The 21,951-nt window shown below is 32.8% G+C and overlaps 1 pseudogene; it reads right to left on the reverse strand.

The window, feature by feature from the left end:
* Positions 1-18,971: 18,971 nt before the first annotated feature.
* Positions 18,972-19,071, reverse strand: LOC122120740 (annotated as a pseudogene).
* Positions 19,072-21,951: the final 2,880 nt, after the last annotated feature.

Here is a 21,951-nt window from a genome sequence, read left to right on the forward strand (position 1 = left end):
TAATTTTTTAATATTAGAAAGTCCTCAAGTGAAATTTCCTCCAAAACGCTTGAGAATATTACATAGTTAAGGACCAGAGATAGTAAGAAAGTCAAGTAATCGTTATTGAAGGGGTTGGATCCATGGAGGAATGAATCAGAGACTCCTGCAGGTGTGTCTGAAAATGTTCGTATCCTGCGTCAAATGTTGGAAGATCTTCGAAAATATTTCATAAATATTTTGAGCCAACAGTCTTTTGAAAAATATTATTGGAGAAGTTCAGAAATGCTAGTCTGTATCAAGATTAAATAAACTAGCAAAGTATGGTAGGACAAGGAGATACAAGCCTGGAATTCTAGCATCAGATTAAGACAGAAGATTAGAGAGTGGAATTATATAGTGATACCTTCCCTGGACTAGGAAATATAATTTTGTCTCAATAAAACAAAACAAGAAAGGAATAAAAAACAAGAAAGGAATATACAGTTGCAAGTTTGGGCTAATTTTGTCATTATGTTTTAAGAAGTCAAGTTTCCTATTAAAATGCAACTCATATATAATCCTCAGTTGTGTTTTAAATGCTGTCATCATTACAGAAGATTCCTAGATGCAAAATAGCTCATGATTCCCAACCAAAAATTTGAAAAAGTAAGCATCATTCTGTTGGATACCAAAGAAATGATGGATTACAAAAGCTTAAGGCTTTCATCTAATTTAAGACTTTGTAGACCTGGCTAAATTAGAATTTAGATTTTAAAAAAATACTTTTGTTTGTAATTTTTCTTTGTAATTTCATATTCTATTTCATATTCTATAGGATAGAAGATTTAATTCACAAATTCACAAATGATTCTGGCATTCTATTTGCCTAAAATATTCTTTCAAGTGAGGTATAATTAGAACTTAGTTAATAGATAATTGCAACAGTTCCTGTGTAACATGATAATGTGAATAATCTAGACAAAGTTGCCAACAAATTTATGATATTAATTTATAAATTTAGAAAAGGCAAAATTTTTTGAGACTTTGGTGCACTATGGTATGAATAGAGTAATTGTGTGACATCCTTTTTCTTCTACTTATATATAACACAGGAAGAAATTTCCTTAATTACATACCTTTGTATACAATGAGAAAAATGCTAGGTTTGGGGTTTGTTTTTATTTTGTTTTTGTTGTTTGCTTTGTCCTAGGGCTTAAATTGTGGACTGGGGGACTGTCCCTGAGAATGTTGTGCTCAAGGCTACTGTTCTTCCACTTGAACAACAGTGCCACTTGTGTCTGGCTTTTCATGAGCAGCTTATTGGAGATAAGAATCTAAGTAACCTTCCTGCCTGGGTGGGCTTTGAACCATAAGCTTCACATATTCATATTCAGATCTCCTGAATATCTGTGATAGATAAAAATATAGCTATAAATAATATTTGCATGTGTGTGTTTTGATCTCAAGAATACCACTGGAGGGAAAATGATGCAGCAAAGTTTAGTGTAGCATTCTTTCCCCAATAAGAAGGGCATCACATTAGCAGAAAAGTAGTATTTTTTCACAATAATGACAAACTAGTCCTGATGGGAATTTAGGGAATTTTAAGGTCCACCTTACTAGTTGGAAACTGTTGGGCTAGGATGATTTTACAGCATAAAAACTTAGGATTGATGGTCATAGAAATAATAGTTTACTCTGATGAACATATGTTTACATTTGAGGAATTTATTATAGATACTTCACAGTTTTATCTTCTACCAGAATGTGGCTATTTTTTCTGTTGACTTTTAAATATGTACTCCCCCCCACTGTAAACTGCATTTATTGCAGAATAAAATGCAAACAGGTACTGTTTTGAATGTCTCTGGAATAGCGTGTTGAGAATTTGAAAATGAGTAGTTAGTAGTCATAGGAATGTTGAAGAACACATATATTCTCTCCTCTTAACAATTAGTCAGTTTTCAAAGTTAGGAGTTTCCATAGAATTTAACTGTTTTCTGTTTTAGTATGACAATACTAAAATAATGTTTTTTTCCAAAATAATGGTAAGTTGATGACCCTCTGATAAAGGGATAATTAATACAAATTAGAAGACAAATAGGGTTCATTTTTTTAAAAAAGTAATACACATAGAATAATATTTACTATACCAACATAGTGAAATTATATTTTATGTAGCTTATTTTTTAATTTGATTTTATTGTCAAGGTGATATATAGAAGGGGTCGCAGTAATTGTAAGGTAGTAAATACATAGCATGTTGAACTTTTTACCTCCTCCCTCATTTTTCTCATAATTTTCCTAAACCCCAATACCCCTTAAAAATTGTAATGTAAATTTCCAACAAGTCTTGTGAGTATTGCTATTGCACTGGTTTGTCTTTTGCCCTTTGTCTTTCCATTTTTTTGTTCCTCTTTCCTTGCCAAATTAAGATATGTGTATATACAATACACAGGATCCCGAAATCAAATACAGCAGGGGATAAACCATAAGGGAAAACACAAAAGAAAAAAGAAATCACATTGTACATTAAAAACAACAACCACAAAGAAAAACCTCTGTTTCCATTTCTAGGACTTTATTTTGCTCAGCATTATCTTATATGGTCATATAAACATAACTATTGAGACATTCGGCTCATCTGGTAGGACTATCCTAGACATTTCCTACTTATTACAAATGAGGGAAACCATGGAATCTCTTTGTGTCTTGCTTATTTTACTTAGTAGGATATTTCCAAGTCTTTCCATTTCCTTATGAATTAGAAGCATAGAATTCCACCGAGTGTGTGTGTGTGTGTGTGTGTGTGTGTGTGTGTGTGTGTGTGTGTGTGTGTGTAACATTTTGTCAATTCGTCCATCAACTGAGTGGCATATTGGTTTAAGACATGATTGCAAGTAGGTATCACTTAGGGTCATTAAAAAATGACAGATGCCACTTCCCCAGACATTCTAAAGGCATGATTTCTAAGTAAGGCAGGATTTTATGGTTGCACAAGTGTTGAGATATCTGGATGAGTCTATGTATATCTTGCACTGAATTAGGCAGGAAGATATCCAATATTATATAGGATAAAAATGCTAGTGACAAAATATTCCCTTGAGAAATATATAGGAGGTTGCCTGAAGTATGAAGTAGTTGAGATAATTTTGAAGAATTTAGAAATGCAAGCTCAGGTATGTCTCTTTAAATAATAATTATGTAAGTCGAAGGGCAAAAGAAGAGGAAGAGAAGAAAATAACTGACATCAGATAATTGTCCCAAATCAGAGTATAAAACATAATCAATAACTTTCAAGTTAAAAAGAGACCAATATAATATGTCTCACTTAATTTAGGTACATGCAAAATATTTACTTGGCTTTTTCCTACTTTAATGCTCTAAAATAAATGAAGACATAGAAAAGTTATGTGATTGCCATTATTTCAACTTGAACACTAACTGTGATGAGCCCTCTTTTTCTCACTTTGCACTTCGAAAATAGTAGCTAAGTTGATGATGTTGTGGCTGACTAGAGGTAGACTAAGGAGCTTCTACTTGTACAATTATCCCAGAATAGTTTAAAGCAGTTTTTCTCTCAAGATATCCAACTACATTTTCTGAAGTTGTGCTTTGAACACACCCTCACACTTGAGCAGATTATTTGAAATTATACTTCAGCATTTCCTTAGCACATTCTACTTTGTGCCTTTGACTTTTTTGCACATTCCTTTTGACTTCATAGTTGCTCTATTTCCATTTCATCTGTAAAAACTGCTAAGAACATTGTTCAACTACCACTTCTTGTTTGCACATGCCCAGTCTATGTATGAAGGTATTTTGTACATGTTAAGCAATAGGGTAGTACTCACTCTCTGAGGAGAAAAGTTCCACATTATGCCCACATTAGAGGGCATAGAATTTAAAGCTTTTTGAGACAAACAGTGATATTAGAATTGAAAGGCTCCTTAGGGACATTTTCTTGGAGCTCATTAGTTTACCCAGGAGAAATAAAAATATGCACAAAACATGGAGCTTATTAGTAAGTATCCGAATTAACACTAGATCCTACATGTTGTGTTAATACAAGTCACCATTGTATTATTGTTACATCAGAATCCTTCCCTATTACAAATATGGATTAGAAAATGAAAGAAAGGCATTAAAGCAAAATGTCTTATCTTTTTAGGCATTTAATCCTAGTGGTGAGGGTAATGTCTGAACTCTTCCATTCAATAAAGGTTTAAAGTTTATAAGAGTACTTCCTACATATAAGAATTTGTGGCATGCTGATTAACAGGGTTATTTCAGCATGAAGATATCCCTAACAAGAACTAGATTAATAGAGTATAGGACAGTTATGATGTGTCAATCAGTCATTTTCTATTCTAAAGAAGAATCAATTGGAGGAGTGTTCAGTAACATCAGTAACATCAGTGTTACTTGTCCTAGATTTATAATGAATAGGCTGAAAAAATATTCAAACATATCTAAAGATATTTCAATAAAATCCCAAACTGATGTGGATACATGTGTCACTCATTGGAACTGTAGACAAATTAGTCTTATCTGTGCTGTAGTTCAATCTATAATCACCTGGCTAAACAAACTCTTCAAAAATATTCACAGAATTCCTCTTAGTAAAGATCATGAGTTATATCTGTACAATTCTTCTAAGGTCAGGATAAAAGCATTTGTTCCCAGCATTTAAAATCAACAGGATCTGTTGAATTCATGGATCCAGAATTTTATGACTTCACATTCATATCTCAAAATTTTATTAATATGACTTCCACCAAACACTGTTCTTTTTGAACTTGTCTATGTCCTTTTAGTGTTCAAATCTAAATAGTATATTTCCTTCAATATCTTCCTGACAATTCTTTCCCTCATTTACTTCTGTAAATTTGTTTTTATTACTTTCTTGTTTCCTTATTTATCTCTTTCTTCTATTTTTGTCCACTATGATGCTCACATTGCTCACATTTGTGTCAGAACTTTCCTTTTCCTCTTCCCTTTAATAATCCCCAGATATTATTATTCTTTTTCATATTAATGGTCGTTGATATTTTAATGATGTCTAAAAAGACTTATCTATGCATCCGTTTAACATAAATTTTAGAACTATCAGAGAATTTTTTCCTCTAAATCCATCATTTCCACCTGTAGTCCTTATTACCAAGAATATTACTAACATGGTTGTCAGTCAGAGACGTGGAAGAACTTTAGATTTCTTCTTATCCTTCTACTTCCGTCCATTAGATAAGATGAATGATCAAGATTTTCTCAGTTTCTGTCACTAATATAATTTCTATGTACTCCTTTTTATGCCCCTGAAACTGGTCTGTTTCAAATTCTCATCATTGGTCACTTAGTCCTAAAACATCCGGTTACATAGTATGCTTTTTCCCCATAGACTTTTCATATTATTCCTCTCCATCACCAAATTACTGCTCCATGTAAGCCCACAGAGTGAAGATCTCAGAAACAAATTCTAGTATCATTATTTACTCACTACATTGACTGTTAGCATTACATTTCTTATCTGTAAATGGATATAATCTACCAGAAATATTGAAGAATATATTTGTTGACTTCTAGAGTAAGAAAAAGAACAGTGAAGAGTCCTTACATTTTCCACCTTACCTTACAAATAAGAAAAGAGTCAAATTCAGTTTGTTGGTTTAAAATCACAAATTTTTTCATGCAGAAACAAAAATAAGTCATAATCAGGCTACACTGTGGCCATAATCCTCATCAAAATTATTATCACCATAAGTGCTAATTATTGAAACTCTGATATGTGTCTATGACTTTGCTATTATTTGTCTTTTGATTAATACTTTTAATGTTACAACTGTGCATACATCCATTTTAAAATTTTGAACAAATAAAGAAACAAAAAAAACTAAACCATATCAGGTAGCTTGACTATGTGCTTATAACAAATTATGGAATAGATTTTTGAAACATTGCAAATTCCTAACCAGTATGAATTAATTTCCTCTCTCTCCGTCACTACACACAAATATTTAAGAGTTTGAACAGAACGTTTTTCAAGTGATATACTGTAAATGTTACTACAATATCATGTGTATATCTAAAATTTCCTTTAAAGTAATAATCTCCACTTTCAAATCAAGTATTAGTTATTTTATTCTTGGAAACTTTTAGGTAAAGACTGTATATCTTTGAAATGAAAAAGGTCAAAATAGTAGCATAAAAATTTTAGAAGGAGTCTGTCTTCAGAAATACATATATATATATATATGTATAAATACATTATGTGCAGAAAGACATACATTTTTAGAGATTATTTTTCATCAGAAATATGTACAAATATCTAAATTTCTGTGCAGAACCATGTACATTATAGTGAAAGGTACACCTTAAAACATAATTAAAATTTAAAAAAATACATCAAACCAAATGCCAGTGACTCATGCTTATAATTTGAGCTATTCTGGGGGCCGAGATCGTAGAATTGTGTTCGAAACTAGCCCAGACAGAAAAGTACTTGTTAGAGTCTTATCTCCATTAATCACTAAAAACAGGAATTAGCTCTGTGCTTCAAGTTGTGGAGTGCTGGCCTTGAGCATAAAAAGCCTTAGAGACAATGCCAAAGTCTTGCAAACAAGAACAACAACAAGAAAATGTATCACATTAATTTCACAAAAGCAAATTTTAACTGCTGTGACTATTTCTTAGAAACATGAATACATGTCCCTGGAAAATGTTAAGTAAAAGTATAGAATATTTACTTCTATGTTAAAGACATGACTATTTAGATTGTTTAAGATATTTAGGTGATGATTAGGAATTAGGAATAATGAGAGTTGGGTAATAGATTGGGACGGGACTTTTATTCCATTTACAGTAGTAATAAAATGCTATGTGTAATGATTATATAAACTTATTCTTGCTTGGTATATGAATTATATTAAGTGATAAACATTTTAAAATGATTTCCAATGCAAAGGATTATCAGTTCTTTTTTAATTTCAAAACAATTAAGAAATGTATTCCAAGGCTAGTTTGCTCTAAGACTATATTTGTTTTCTAAAATTAATTTAGGAAGGAGTTAAGATTTAGATAACTCTGCACAGCAGAGGAGAGTGAGAGGGGATAGAATGATGGACCACATAGGAGCTGTATGTCATTGGTACTGTATTTCAAAAAACAGAAAGACTTCAGAGAAGAGAAAGTGGAATATAAGGTGTCCTGAATCAAGTTTCGTTTTAATCCACCTAATAGTTTTGACTGAGAGTCAGAGAACATGGGAAAATAGAAAATAAAATAGAAAATAAAGCATTGTAAAAACCTGTTACAAGGTAAGGAAATTGTAATAGGAAGATGATAATTTCCAAAGAAATAAAAGAAAGAATAGGTAAACTCTAAAGGGAAAAAGAATGAAGAGAGAAAAGAAGCAAAGTAAAACCTTCATCAACAACAAACACAAGAGTTTGGAAGTGGAAAGGCAGTAGAAATATTGTAAATAACAATAAAATAACAATAAAAATTGCTAACGTAGATAGAAGATGGATCACACTTTATTATATATGATTTTGAATTCATAGGAAATGAAAATTTTAAAGTCATAATTTAAAGCAGTATTTGAATTATAACTAGACAGTATATCTCAGTGGTAAAACATTGGCCTAACATGTGTGAAGCAATGGTGTGATCGCCCACACATTACAAAGTACACACAAAGCACCCACACAAAAAACCCACATTAACACAGACACACACACAATTTGGAATATTGATATTAACATATTAAACAGAGGAAATTATCACAAATAGTAAAAATATGTTAATATGAAATCATATTACTGCTCATACTATTTAAAAGTTTAGTAGAAATAAAATAGTCACAATATACTTGGATTCTTATAGATCAACTAAATTGAAAATTAAGAAATAGAAGACATGAGAACCTTTGCAAACAAGTTTTAAATAATAAACATTTTGAAACATGTATACTTTTATTTTGGCAGAAAATTGATTTTAATGGTATTTTAACTCAAGATTTAAAATATGATAACCAGGTGCTCTATATCTCGCTAGAGATGGCTATATTTCTAATCATTTCATTCTGGATACTTTTATAATAAGGTCTCATCATTTCAAAGCCTCTCCCGAATCACAAACCCTACTAATACTTCCCACCATAGCTAGAAAAATGGAAGCCACAAATCACCATGCCCTGCTCAAACATTTTTTTAATTCAAGTACAAATATTTCCAAAAAGTGACCAGGTAATGAAGCCTTCTTAATAAAGTATGTGCTTCTTGAAAACACAGTAACGACAAATATGTTTAGAACTACAAGAAATTAAATTTATTTAAATTCACCAACCATATAAAAATTAAGAAAATAATTTTTAAATATTCATGTTAAATATTTTAAAAGCAAAATATGTGTCTAAATAATTTACATGTGTAAAACTCATGCAAAATTAAATTAATTAATCCTATGATTGAAAAAAGAATTACTCTAAAGAAGCAAAAGAAAATAATTAAAATCAAAATTTGAAATTTAGAAAATAAAATGAAATGCATTCTTTAGTTGACTTAAGTAACTGTAAACCCTCTGTATATCAATTTAATAATAAAAAATGCATGAACAAAGAAAGCAAAAATACCTATTGATCAATAGCAACAGCTAAAGCATCAGTATTTCTTTCTTTTACTGTACAAGAAAATCTATGGAGGGGATAACAATGTTCTTTCCATTTAAAAAATACTCATTACCTTACTTATGTAACTCTAACCCCTTCGTACATTACCTTTACAATAAAATTAAATTAAAGTTAAAAATAAACTAAATAATATAACAATTAAGAATTCTTAGCCGGGCGCTGGTGGCTCACGCCTGTAATCCTAGCTACTCAGGAAGCTGAGATCTGAGGATTGCGGTTCAAAGCCAGCCCGGGCAGGAGAGACCGTGAGACTCCTATCTCCAATAAACCACCAGAACACCGGAAGTGGCACTGTAGCTCAAGTGGTAGAGAACTCGCCTTGAGCTGAAGAGCTGAGGGACAGCGCCCAGGCCCAGACTTCAAGCCCCACGACCGACCAAAAAAAAAACAAAAAACAAAAAATAAACAAACAAAAAAAAAGAATTCTTAGAAGCCATTGTTTAAAAACTTTGTAAAAAGCTGCCCTAAGTACCCAAGGAATATACTTTGATGATACTATTTAAATACTTAAACTTCAGCAGAGAAGCAAAATTTTACAAATGTTACAAAGTAAAATAATAAATCAGAATATATTACTATTAATAAAAATCATAAGATGAATTTATAGTGGTAGTCAAATATGTGAGAAATGAGACAAATTGCCATCCGTTTGCAGTTAATAATTGAGAAAGAATTTTCTAGGTCTTTTAAATTTATCTTAAGATAATGAAGAAACGATTTTGTCACATCATGTGATAATCAGATAAAGATGATATTAAACCAAAGAACAGATTGTACTAAGTTTTGGGATGTTAATATATTTACCTATTTTGGTTGTGGGTAATTGTGGGGATTTCAACTTGGAGTATTGTTCTTTCTAAGCTGGCATCATATCAGTGGTTAATTTTAGAATAGGGGTTCCCTTTCCACAAGAACTTGCACCCGATCTGTCCTTTTAGCCTTCCCATTATCAATGGCATCAGAGTTGCAACCAATTGGTCTAGCTGCCTACCTTGGCTGGCCTGGATTCTGCAGTCCTTCCAATCTTAACCTCTAGATAGCGCAGGATGGTTGAAATGATTCAGTCACCCAGCAACACATTGAGAAGGAAGTCCACTAAACTTTTGGTTTGGGTTCTGTTCTCAAGCCTCCTAAGTAGTTAAGATTAGAGATGGGAGCCCTTGGTGCCAAACAGTAACAATATTTTTAAAGCAACTAGACATATATATGAGCTAGGCTTGTGATTACCTCAGGAAAAGAATAAAAGAGCAGTGAAGCATAACGGACAGTCAGAATTTTAACTAGCTACTCAGAGCCTGAATCAGCTTAGCTAGCTACTCAGGAGGCTGAGATCTGAAGACCACTGTTCAAAGCCAGTCCAGTCATGAAAACACATGTGATTATCTCCAAAACATCAGAATACAGCAATGGCTCGAGTGGTAAAACACTATCCTTGGGCACAGAAGCTTAGGGATAGTGACCAGGCACTATCAAGCTTCAGGAATGATGAATACATGCATGAGTACCTGCACATGTGCATGTGCATACACACGTGCGCGTGAACACACAAACACACCAATGAGTATTTCAATGTGACCTTCTTCGTTTTTTATCTTGCTGTATCCTATTGCCATGTATTAGTTCACAAATTAACAAAATCAGTTAAGCAGCTATTTACATCAACTCATCATGTTTCTCTAAAGTCTATTCTCTTTTTGCAAGCCTGCTTTTATTTGACCCAAAAGTAAAGTATTCAGGAGGGCAATTCATCTCCCTCAACTCTGTAGTATTGCATGATTGTTTAGGTTCTTCCTAGCTATATGATTTTGTGAAATTCTGCATCAAACAGCGTATTTCTTTCACCAGAAGGGAAGCCTCTGTCAAACAATTCATAATAGGTTTTTCTCCACCTGGCAAGCATCTGTAGTTTTATTATCTTCATATATTTCATGATCTGTCTGTGTATGCTAAAGACTGTTGTGAAAATAAAAAAGACCCTTCTCAGCACTTAGCATTCATATAACATTCATAGGTATGAAGGTGTTTAAATATTATTGAAATTGCTTTGGAATAAATAATGTTGACCTTGACTATCTTGAGAAAGAAGAATTGGTTTCTCAGCACTTAGGTAAGAACGTTAGTGAAAGAAACAAAAGGAAAGTTTGGAACAACTCAACACATACATTCAAATGAAACAAAACAACCCAAGAAAACACAAATTAATTCAGTACTCAAAAACCTGCAAGAAATGCAAAGATTTTAAAAAAAATCAGCTATGATAAGCTTTTGAAAATCCTGACTACATGGGAGTCTACTGTTGTGAGGACAGTGGTTAAAACTTAGACTGGACAGAAAGATCTGTACACAATGCCATGCACCTGTTATTCTAAATTCCAGGAAGAATAACATAAAGTGGACTGAGCCCAAGATCATACACAAGAAGGAAGCCCGATTCTATTTGAAAAATAATCAGACTAATTTAGGGCTGGGGGCATGACAAAAGGGTAAGAACACCCATTTAGGAGATACAAGACACTCAATGCAAACTATATTATGGTTATTGAAGAAAAAAGCTATGACTTTAAATAATTGGAATGATTGTAAGATTTGAGTATTTCAGTGGAGAAAAAACCCATGAGAGAGATAGAGTGAACCCATGTTGTGATCCTTTCTACTTAAGCTATAATGTTGTGTGGTACTCCAGACATAACAGAGTTATCTTGCAAATGAGCATGGATGTGCATTTGGGTGATGGAAATACTCTACTTACACAGGTGTAAATTAGATTTTTTGGCTAGATTATAGTTCTTGAACTAAGAGTCTGTGTGATGTCCCTGACCTTTTTCGCTCAAGGCTACCACTCTACTACTTTGAGCCACAGTTCCAATTCTGATTTTCGGTTCGTTGTTTGGAGATAATAGTCTCATGGACTTACTTGCCCAAGATGGCTTCAAATCAGGATCGTCAGATCTCATCCTCCTGAGTAATCAAGATTCCAGGCATAAGCTGTCTATTTTTTAAATAATTTAGTAAATCATACAGTTACAGAAGTTATAAATTATCATTACAACCTGTGTAACAGATGTGTGTGTGTGTGTATCAATGCATAAAGATAGAAGTATTTTAACGTATCTTTGTATCTACAGTAGATTTATGAAAAATCAACCTTTGTTGTAAAATAAAATAGAAACAAAAGTTATTAATGAGGAAAACAAAGGGAATTGTCACATGTTTCTTGTTGTTGAATGGAATATGAATTGCGAGAATCAGTTTGGGAAAACCATCTTAATTTAACAAAATGGGTAATGGGTATTAATTCCAATCTCTCTATTTGCCCATATTGTGCATCCTCACACATGAGTGTCAAAACCAAACCACAATTTTTGCTTTTGTATTTAATGCACCTGTTATAATTTAGGGGATTGATGAAGTAATCAAAAAATGATTAAAATAATAGTAAGTGAGGCTATGAGTTAGAGCTGAAAATGTTTTTAAATATGATAATAGCTAATTAAATTGAATTTATCTTACTTTTCCTCTATTGTCATGTCCCTCATTCCCAAATTATAAAAGTACATAGAAGGTTCTTACTAAATTATGTGTACAATCATGAAAAAAAATGTATTGCACAGTGTGGTTTTAGCTTATTGAGACCTGTAGGGTGTAGTATGTTTTTGAGGACTTGCAAAAAGTTGTGATGGAGATGAAAGGAGGGATGTGCTTATTCTGGAAAATTGCTTAGAGGATTGCTCCCAGAAAGATAGTGACGAATTCTTCCTAAAGATACAGTAAAATCACTTTCACAACCATGTTCACTGCTGCACTATTTACTGTAGCCAAGTTATGAAAACAGCCCACAAGCCTTATGGTGGAGGAATGGTTGGAGAAAGTGGGGCACATATACACAATTGGATTGCACCCATCCATTATGAAGACTGTTACATAATTTGCAAAGAAATAGATAGATCTAAAAATATGTTAAGTAAATTAAGTCAGAGCCAGACACACAAAGGACCCATGTTCTGTCGTGTATTTGGAACATAGGTCTTTATGCAAGTTTACACAATAGTATTGCAGAAGAGTATTTAAAATGTGTAATTTCTTATAAAATTGAACATTTATTCCAACAAAATGAACACCAAGAAGCTATCATTTGGCAGATATGAGAAAGTCAAAGGGAAGGAATAAAGAGAATTATGGACGAAGAGAGGGAATGTATAATATTCAATGCAGACACTAGAAGAAATGAAAGTGGGGTGAGGTTTGGAAGGGTGTGGGAAAGTTATGTAAAGATCCACTGTACTTATAAACTGATTTATTGAATGGAAATTCCTTCATACGACAATTTAATAAAAATATAACTAAAAACAATGGAATCGTGGCTGGGAAGGTGGCTCAGTGGTAGAGAGCTTGCCTTACATGCCTAAGGCCCTGGGTTCGATCCCTCAGCACCACATAAGCAAAATGTAAAAAGCCGGAAGTGGCGCTGTGGTTCAAGTGGTAGAGAGCTAGCCTTGAGCTGAAGAGCTAAGGAACAGCTCCCAGGCCCAGCGTTCTGGACCCACGACAGGACCGCCTCCCCCCCCCCAAAAAAAAAACAAAACAATGGAAACATTTGAATCTTAAACTGTGTTCTCTTAAACCATGAGTCAAAATAATAGTTTCCTTCTCAGAAATTTTCTTTGCAGTTTTTTTCCTCAAAATGACATAAAAGTGACCAACAAAATGAATGTCAATACATCACATTGCGTATCCTAAAGAGACACAATATAAAAATCACAGTAAAAATGTTAGAATTCATCACATAATAAAATAACAGGGAGAAAGGATCAAATGCTGATTGTTTTTCCAAGTACGTTACCCATGGTATCTAATTTAATCCTCACAATAATCCCATAAAGTAGAACTACTTCCATTTCTAATTCTGAGATGATGATATTGAAGTTTTCAGAGTTGGAATTACTAGTACAAAATTGCACAAATGGTAAATCGTAGCCTGCGCCCCATTCCCTCCGTATGAAATAACTTCATTCTAATTTATGACTAAAATACCAGCACTTAGTCCACTAATTCTAGGAAAATTTCCCAGAATTATTGTCCACATTCTAATGATATTTCCCTTTACCTTTGTTAGAAAATAGGAAACTAAGCGGGATGCCGGTGGCTCCTCCTGTAACCCTAACTACTCATGAGGCTGAGATCTGAGGAATGCAGTTCAAAGCCAGCCCAGGCAGGATAGTCTGAGCGATTCTTATCTATAATAAACAGCTAGTAAACCAGAAGTGGCACTGTAGCTGAAGTGGTACAGTGATCAACTTGAGCGAAAGAACACAGGGACAGTACCCAAGCCCAGAGTTCAAGCGCCATGACCAACCAAAAAAAAAAAAAAAAGAAAGAAAAAAAGGAAATAAGTAACTGTAATATGAAAACTCCAAGTTCATAATCGATTTATACCTCCCTGGAGAAAGGAACTGCTAAACTATAACATTCTTGATTTCTAGCTCAAAATTTTAGAAATCATATTCTATCCCATGACAACACTGCATTGCCTGGGGACCCTCATCTCTGTTTAACACAATCATACTGAAAGAATAACCTCCCCAATTCCTGATGGAAACAGACTGCAGGTCTATAGACCAATCATTTCCACATTGTAGCTCAGATAAGTTGTTTACCATTAGAAGTATTTTGATTACTTTTTATACCCAACACTTTGAGAGAAATGTAGTACTTTAAAATGCTATTAAAGCAAGACTGATATAAAAATCACCTTTGACCCCAGATAAATATTTTACCTTTCATATACCCAAAAATGCAGTCTTAACTATCATTAATGTTAGGAACGAGAGGTTAAAAATCATAGACACCAAGACCTAAGCATCAATTAAATACTCTCCAACTTGTGAATACAATTGGTTTAAAAAGACATCAATACTACTGCACGTTTTTCAAAATTTCTTGTGTTACTGAAGATTCAATCATAAAATATTAACACTTGAAAACAACTCATTTTCTTGAAAGTAGGACACAAAACACAAGATTAATCCTAATCATTTTCAAATACCTTTATTTTTCTACACATTCGCTCTTATAATTATAAAGAGTATGAAACTAACTGAAGTACAGAGCCACAAAGGAAATAATTTAACTGCATCATCTACATTCAAAAAACTGTTACTAGAAAACAAAATTATACTAATAATTAGCTTACCAAATTCACTTTTATTCAATTTCATTTACTTTCATAAAAACTGGGTTTTCATAAAATGATAGATAAAAAAGCCTATATACCCACTTACATCTTCAGATCTTAACAATATTTATTTCAGAAATGTCTTTAGCTCTATAGTCAATGAACTGAAATAATACTGAAATATTCAAAGGCTTTTCAGAAATTGCAAGACTCGCTTTGGGTTGTTATGTATATTGGAAAAGATATTCGAAAAGCCTTATTTGTTAAAGTTGTGATAGTTACTCCCACAAAAGAGCCATTAGTGAAGATCCAATTGCATGTACAAAACAACTTCAAATGCATCCACAATCTGGAGGTGACACAGGCTTTTTGTTTGTCTGTTTTTGAAAGGTATATCTAACAAGCATATCCACAATACTGATTTTCAGTCAATTTGATGGGATATTCAAACCTAATAAATACAGTGTTGATTATCTTAGTGAGAATAGATATGATGTTACAAAGAAAGTTATTTTCAACAGAAATCTGGAAAGAGTTTATCCACCTTGTGTTTCATGGGAATAACCCGAGAGTAATACCTGTTTGGTCAAGTATGTCAAACTCACTCCATGAGTATATCTTAAAAGTATAACGAATTTAAGAGGTCAAATACATATTTTGTACTGACAGTCATCTTATAGCACTAACTTACTACCTAATTATATCTGCATCTTCTTACCTAACATATAATAAGAGCTGAAATTGGTCTCTTTTATCTAACTTAATGTTGTATATGCTTTGTTTATGATGATGTTATTATTTGAAAATAAAATGTACAGAAGAGTGGCTCCACAGAAATGACATGACAAAACACTGATAAATAAAAGCATTGCAACAAAGTTAGCTCTTTTCAGCCTCTCCCTGTCCACATTGGCAAGCAACATTGCAACAGCACACTCACACATATACACATACACACATGTGTGCACATGTACACACATATATATGCATGCTAAATTCAGGGTTTAATACAAAAAAGTACAAATAAAATATTAGTGATTTGGACAAACATTAATTTGCCTTATTACAAAATAATACACAATCCAGTCACCATGGGTGTTACATTTTACTTGCCTCGCCACATGTGACCACTTAATTTATTTTAATTCATTCATTCATTCATTTGTTTTGTGCTAATACTAGCCTTGAATTCAGGACCTGGTTCTGTCCCAGAATTTGTTGTTTTTTTGTTTTAGTTTTCTCAAGCCTAGAATTTTACTGCTTGTCCCACAGCTCCATTTCTAGCTTTTGCTGGTTACTTTCAAATCAGAATCTAATGGATGTTTTTTGCTTGGTATGGTTTCAAACCACAATCCTCAGATTTCATCTTTTTGATTAGCTAGGATAAACACATGAGCCACCAGTGTGGCTTCTAGATTTTCCTCTATAGCTATCTAATACACATACTTAGATAGTAATTTAAAACTTAGAGTATAGAAGCAAGTTGTACAGTGATGATATTGTCCTGTCAGAAATTTAAGCTAGTAAATTTCTTCTTAAAACCATGAACAAAAATACCATGATATAAGAAAACTCACTATTGAACACATGAGCTTTAAGAGTTTTCTAATAGATCCATTATTTGTTACCCAACATTAGAAAAAAACTGTATAATGCAGTAGTAAAAAAAAGTCTTTTGTAGGAATACTTAATTACCTTATTTTTAAAGACACCTGTTTTCATCTAAAAAAGTAGGCCTGTCTATTGACTTCATGTGATTTTGATGGTTGAAGGTCCTTAATGAGAAGTCAAAGTGTATTACTAATCCTTTGCTATCAATTAAATCTCACCTTTTCTTCTTGGAACATATTATGATTAAAGCAATAGTTCATAATCAGCAAGCAATAGTTCAGATTCACACTTCCAGTGCAAGTGGATCACTAGTAATTAATCCTTGATACCATTTTCCACAAAGTTTTGTCCCAGATACAATCGGTCTGCCTTCTCTAGCTGCTTTCCTAGCCTGGACCTATTCCTTCACTCTACAGGAAAAGTGATATTCAACTGATTTCAGTCAGATCTGTTACTAGAATTATCAGGGATTTAGATCCTTGTCTGTAATTTGGTCAAAGCTATGTCTCTTTTTGTAGGCTATTAAAAGTGTATTTACTAATTTCAAGTAAATACATAAATTCTATTTCCATCTCTTTTAAAAAATAAAATTGTTTTCTCTATAAATTGATCTGAGGCCTGGATTTTGTGGCTAGCTAGGTCATTGCACATCTGTCTCTCTCTTCCTCTGTCCCTTTCATGGTTCTCATAGATAATATGACTGCTCCATAATTATCCTAATTTATCTTGCTTTTATATTTTTGGTTGCATCATTTCACTTTCTGCTCTGCCATTCCCCAAATCATTTACATAGAAGGCATTATTTCATATTTTCTCATTCCTAGAATAAGCTGCACATGAAGACACCTCATTTTCAGTCTGTACCTTTCAATATGGAGGAAAACATTTCCTCTGCTCTCTATAAATTCCCTACTCTCCAGTTAGAATAATTTCAAATAGTAAAAATGGAAAAAGAGAAAAAAATCATGGTGAAATAACAGATGTAGAAAATTCACTGGATTTTTCTGAGCAGTTCAACCAACGTGAACTATTGGGGAATACATGTGTACCTGATTCCCACTGGTACTCAGTGTCTCTGGTTAGGCAATTCTGATGAAGACAAGGAACAAGATAAAAAAGTGAGGAATGGTATTATTTGCAAAAAAAAGTGGAGACGTATTCAAGCAAATTTTTCTGTGGGCTGCTGAAAGTAATCGGCTTACTACAGTGCAGAGACTACTTTCCAAAAAGGCCACTCATGTGAATACTAGGGATGATGATGAGTATACCTCTCTTCATCAGGAATCTTACATGAGTTGGTGGCTCAAGGCAGATATTCATGCAATTACTGTGAATGGCTGGACACCCCTGCTCAGTGCTTATATGTTGAATAATACAAGAGTGGATTCTTTCTTAGTTCATCACTATGTAGATACCAATGCCCAAACTAAAGTTCTCTTAACCCCCTTGCATCTTGCTGCTTGGAATAGAAATAGCAAAGATGTGCTCCATCTCCTTCTATTGAAGCATTATATCAAACAAAGTCTGAAGCACAACTTGAAAGAAACTGCATTTAATATTGCCAAAAGAATAAATACGTATCACTACCTCGTTGAAGTTATGGAAGGCTGTAAAAATTGTTCTCCTAAGTCATAATGGTTTGGTTAAGTTTCTTAATTTTCAAAAATGCCAATCCATCTTTGTGTCTGTACAAAATATTTTCACAATACAGAGCAACGGCAATATCTTACTTTAAAAATTCATGGATTCAATGGTATTCTTCAAGTGAATTGCCTGACTTTGATGTCTAATTGTATTCAAGAGTTGTTTGTATACATCTATAATGATTTCTGCAGAGTTTGTGATTTTTTAAATCAGAAATCATTTTAACTTATCTGTTGAAATGAGTAGTACAGAAACTGAAAATATTTCTGATACTTGTCTGAAAAAAGTATATTTTAAAATAATTTGTATTTTGTTTGTATAATGTCCATAATCTATTTCATTCTCTCCTAGATATAATACTTTGAATTCTACATTGTTTTATAATATATAGGTTCATTAATAAATGTGTTATTTCAGATAGCATTCCATATAGAAAAAGTTTAAGATTCCTTTTTTACCTAAGTCCTTATAGTATTTTACTTCTTTGGGATAAAATGACAATGTTATCTACTTTCAAAAGTTTTGTAAAGATTATGCTATATAAAGGCCTTTCTAAGGTGAGGATTTAATACACTGATGTCTAACTAACTTTAAGTTCAATGAATTATATGTGTTCTTACATTTGTATTTTTTTAGTTTTTTATTGTGAAAATACTGTACGGAGGGGTTACAATTACATAGGCAAGATAATGAGTAAATTTCTTATCAAGCATTGTAGCCTCCTCCTTTGTTTCCCCTTCCCATCCCTTCCCATCCTCCCTCTGCCCCCCCCACTCAATCCTCCTCACTAGCTCCCTCCCCGCACCAAAGTTGTAAAGTTCATTTTTGACATAATGACTTGTATTTTTGTAATCAATTTTTTAATAACTGTTTTTCATTTCTTACATCTGAAGAATGAAAAATATGGAATACTTCACAAATTTTCATATCATCCTTGTGCAAGTGCCATGATAATCTCTATATTGTTGTAATTTGGGTAAATGTGCTGCTGAAGCATGTAGTATCCTGTAAAGTTAAGTAGTTAATGATGCAATCTTTATAAAGGCATATATCCTTAGTTGACTTTTTGTAACCAGGAAACCTTATTGTTCCTAAAAATGCTATTGATCTTACTTCTCTAAAATTCTGTGTATATTGGAAAAAACATATTGTTTGGTCGATTGCTCACATTTGCAATTTTTCGTCAATGACTATTTTAAGTCTTTTTCATTTTAAATTTGATCATACTTTGAAGCCTTTATAGCTAGGTCCAAAGGTGATAGCTTTTCAAGTACTTATTTATCAACTGAGTTAGCTTTGTGGAGCTAATGGATTCAAAGCAAGCCTTGCTTAAGAGCTCCTTCTAAACTTCTGCAGCTTAAAATTCCTAAATGAGGTCTTACTGGCACAAATGTCTACCTGACCCTTTACTCTTCTTCCATGTAGCAACAGACCAACCAGAATATCTTACCCTGACAGCATAGATTGTCTTACTGGAACAAAACTAATCTTAGTTAAAAAGGATCATAGAGAGATGAACAATTAAGACAGAATCATTTAGACTAGAAGGTATTTTATCAAAATATAATTGTTTCTTATACCTAATATTTCAAAAGTAGCTAAAGCCAAGAATGTGAAAAAGTTTTGACATGCATGATTACCTAATGTCCTGGCCAGTCTACCATCCAACCAGGCAGGAATTTACACTACTGCCTTTCTTTCACCCAATATTTTCATAGTTACAAGAGAAGTCTATATGTTTCTCCTTGATATTAGGCCTTAAATTGGTAATGTTTATCACATTGTTTCCTCTTGCGTCTAGGCTGTAAATCTACAAATGGTAAAGCTTTAGGTCCAACTCTACCAACACTGAGGTAGAAATAATGGAATAATACTTTAAAACACAGTTGCCTTTGATACCCTAACCACAACAATACATTGAAAAACATGTGCCTTTTTCTTATATTATATATAGTTACATATTTTATCTTTATACGTGCTAATATTTTATTTCACACAGTGAAACTTACTAGAATTAATTGATAATTTGACAAATAAATAGATATTAATTACAATAAATAGATTGGAATATAAATAATAAGGTTTAGAATGTACATTTGAATATAAAAAGTATCAATGCAATGTCTTTGGTATAAACTTTTGATACCTTCTAAGTGTTCTTGGTCTTCTGAATTCACATTGTAAAAAAAAATTGTTGTTTTCCTCTAATCTATAAGGAACTTTACTCTGCTGCTCTGTTTATTGTTTTAACTCACTGATTCCAAAATATTTTTCTCCAATTTCGGAAGCCTTCCTACTGATTATACCCAAATTTTATGATATGATATCTAAAATGTATTACTCTTCTGCAGGACCCATGGGTCCTAGGATCCCAGGTCCCAGTTATCTGCTTCATCAGATAACAAGGGCAAGATTTCTCACCTAGACTCATGAAACATGTCAACAGAAAGTAATTGAAAATCCATCTCAATTCCTTATGACACCGGAATTAGCAGTTTGCAATTGTGAAATGCAGTGCAACTTAAAATGAAAGATGAGATCACAAAATCTGAAAGTACAGTAATTCAAACTTTCAAACAAATGACCAGCCCATATGTGTGACCAAGATCACAAATGTCACAAAATTATTTTTAATACCCCTCTTCTGATGATTACTGAAAGATTTCTGTCCAGCATAAGTAGGCCAAAAAATTAGTTCCTAGAACGATAGATCCATAATTAGTCTACCAAGGCTAGGAAAACTTGACTTCAGGTCAAATATAATTCACAAAAACATTAATTGAGAATATCGTTAATGCTTCAAAATACTAGTACTTCAGTAAAACTTGGTTCTGTTGTATAAAAATGTTATCATTCACAAACAAATGACAACCTACATTTAATCTCCTGAAAACAGATTCCTTTTGAAATAATCTTTTAAAAATCACATTCACCAAAATAACATTTGACAAGTAGACGATAGTGACATTACAAATTTTTCAAGTTTAGGGTCCAAATTACAATAGAGTTGATTTATTTATCCAGCACTAATGCCAAGCAGGTTCAACCATTCATTAAAGTGTAGAAATAGTACCACCCACCATTTGTGTTGTTCAGTAGGTGCCTTCCAGAAATGTGTCAAATAGAACAACCTCCCATAATACAAACCCAAAAACTAGCTAATAAAGTACGTTTCATCACTTAATAAGGTACATTTTGAAAAGTCACAAATAGATGCCTTATCATATGTTGTTTTATGTTTTCCCTATCTATCTAACATAGTAAGAAATATGACTTAAAGTCATGAATATGGGTACTCATCAGAGATGTGACAAACATAAAATCTGTCTTCTGTTTCTACCATATTCCTCTATAGTAAATCGTGGTTTTCTTCTTTTTCCAAAACTTATAGGTAGTAGAAAATATTATCCCATGTAAAATAAAATAATCACAAACCTCTTTACAAAGCCATTTATAAAATTTTGTAGTTAGGAATATATTCTAAGCCATATTTAAACTTTCTTGTTGACTAAAGATTAATCTTCCAAATGGTTGAGAATAAAATCATGTCTAGGTGCTTCACATCTCCAGTCTTGCAAATTGTTATTGCAGATGAATGAATTATGGAAATATAAGATGACATCAGTTCAAGTATATGCAGGATTGAAACTCCGTGGAATGTATATAAACCTTTCAAAATATTAACAGACAGTTTAACAGAATGACTATCAGGAAGTTGAAACCAGAGAGGAATAATAGTAAAGGCATAGAATGAATGAAAAATGGAACAAGGGGCATGCACAGCTAGAATACTCAATGTACACATGTGATAAGGGAAGTGGTAAATCTGAAATAAATCTTGGAGAAGGGGTTGGTTGAGAATGATAGAAGGAGTCAC

The sequence above is a fragment of the Dipodomys spectabilis genome, unplaced genomic scaffold (genome assembly GCF_019054845.1).
Source record: "Dipodomys spectabilis isolate Male_0828 unplaced genomic scaffold, ASM1905484v1 ptg000005l, whole genome shotgun sequence".
In the NCBI taxonomy this organism is placed as follows: domain Eukaryota; kingdom Metazoa; phylum Chordata; class Mammalia; order Rodentia; family Heteromyidae; genus Dipodomys; species Dipodomys spectabilis.